Raw genomic sequence first — 2,218 nt, 5'->3', positions numbered from 1 at the left:
GACCACAAACATCTAAAACAAGGAGAGCTATACATAAGCTTGTTGTAATGATAATTAACGTTGCTGTGATGACAAAATATATATTTATTAGGTGGACATTTTTTATGGCGAGAACAACATGAAACACAATGTTTCCTTTTTTTGTTTAGTCAAAATATTTGAAAGAATGGCATCAGAGTGAAGCAAAACCCAGCAGCATTTTGAAGATGTAAATGTAAAAGTGATACATAATGATTTTAGATTAGAGAGCAGCAGAGCTCTTACCTTATCAGCTGATCTGAAGCCAGAGAGGAGCTCAGAGAGTCGTCTTCTCTCCGTGTTTCCTTCCTCTTTCTCCTCTGTCTCTCTCTCTCTCTCTCCGTCAGCAGATTGGGTCTTTGGCATACAGAACCTGTGATTGGATGGGGGGGGCGAGCAGCTCTCGGGTTTTAGATTCACACATATTTTTTTATTTTGTAAAAGGATGGTTTTTTGTACAACTTTATTTGTATAGCTTTGCCCATCGTTTCCATCATTGCTGACGTATGGGAACACGGCAACACCACAACAATCAAGTTCAACAATGTTATTAAAACCACTATATTTGGAAGAAAACCTGAATGACTACTGCAAAGTCATTGAAACAAATCTCTGGGGAGGCAATAAATTGAGCTGGAAAATATGAATATAGCTACAAATAATCCCAATTTATTGGTGACAAGAGAAAGTATATTAATATGAAATGAGATTTAAAAACACGTATAAAGTCATGAGGTATGACAATACTGAATTAGTTAATACACATAAACATACTAAAATAAGTTTGAGTTTGTAAAGGTCACTGCCACTCAACTGTACCAGATACTTTCTATATTATTGTGTGTCGCTAACGGCCGTTAGAGTACGTTGTAGGCTAGAGATGTTCGAGGTAACGTAGAAACAGTGTCACCGGTTTTATCAGTAAATTAAGTAAGTTAAGTAATAGAGTGGACCCAACACTGGAAAATAAAAATGTTACTCTTACTGTAATTGTTCAAAAGCAATTTCATTCACATAATTGTAGCCTCTAACAAACGGAACCAGCTCTAAATGTTACACTTCGTGTTTTGTTTCTGTAAAAACATCTGGATGGATAATGGTTCCTGATGGCGGCTCAATTATGTTTTAAATGCGGTCCTGTCATACAAGAGGCCACAAAACAATTCCTGCTGCCTTAATAATACTGTGAGCATAATCTATAATGAATTTCACCCTCAAATGTGTATGCAAGTGGAAACAGAGTTTCAGAGCAGTTCATTTTCAAAAGGGAAACGTCATCAAGCTAAAAACCGGTTTGATCATTGTAGGAATTACAGCTTGGCCAATATTTGATATCGCAAGACCCAACTCACAGTAGACTTGGCGATGACACATTGTGGGTGTAGAGGTGTGTGAAAGAGCGTGAAGTTGATCCAGCCCTTTTGGAACTTGACCTATAGTTATACAAGTAAAGAGTATATCAGCCTCTGCTTGCTTTGGCTCTTGTGATTCTTCCAACTTTAGAAGTGCGACATTAAACCTCCCCATTGTCTCCTCAAAATGAAACCTCAGGTTCATGTGCAGCGGCAGTCACTCGGGGAAATGTTTGTCAAGAAGTAGATGGATCTCACAGGGGGAATGAAGCTTAGAGTAAAACCATGAACTGTAATAAGGTTCATGATATCAGCAGCCTTGTTTGACAGTGGTCCAAAAAGGTGTGTACTTAAAGGGTGCCAGTCTGTGGTTCCTAAATTGAGGCCTGAGGACCATTAGGAGTCTCCCAGAGGGTGACAGTGTCCCCAGAAAAATACAATGAGATACTATTTCACTGACACAATTGGTACCATGTGTCCCCTCTGCTGCCTCCAACCTCCAGAACAAATATGTTCGGTAGAACAATCTCTCAAAATGAGCGGACTGTGGTGTGTAGTGCTTATAAGATCCAACAGCTCTCAGATCAGCCTTTAACATACAGGAGAACAAAGTGTGGTTTCTTTTCAGGATTAATGTGGTGAAGCTGACCTTAAGCCTGTCTGCATATGCTCAAAAAATGTCTGAAGCTGGTTGTTTACTGCAGTAAATATTCTCTGCATTTATTTGATTTCTAACCTGTACTTATCCAGGAAACACTCTTCTTTCTTTTTTTACAGTGAGCAGCATCACTGGAGATGTTTTATGAAAGGAGGACTTTCTCTTTGCATGCAATGATGTGTATTAAAAG

General features: G+C 38.8%; 1 protein-coding gene across 2 annotated transcripts in view; it reads right to left on the bottom strand.

Moving 5' to 3' along the window:
- mag (myelin associated glycoprotein) overlaps nt 1–371 on the bottom strand; it is a 24,955-nt gene extending 24,584 nt beyond the window's left edge. For both annotated transcript variants that reach the window (XM_034528607.1, XM_034528608.1), the window contains exon 1: nt 265–371. The gene's annotated coding sequence lies outside the window, so the exon portion shown is untranslated. The remainder of the gene's footprint in view (nt 1–264) is intronic.
- Nucleotides 372–2,218: the final 1,847 nt, after the last annotated feature.

The sequence above is a fragment of the Cyclopterus lumpus genome, chromosome 25 (genome assembly GCF_009769545.1).
Source record: "Cyclopterus lumpus isolate fCycLum1 chromosome 25, fCycLum1.pri, whole genome shotgun sequence".
NCBI classification, from domain to species: Eukaryota; Metazoa; Chordata; class Actinopteri; order Perciformes; family Cyclopteridae; genus Cyclopterus; species Cyclopterus lumpus.
This window is presented reverse-complemented; position numbering and strand designations above follow the sequence as displayed.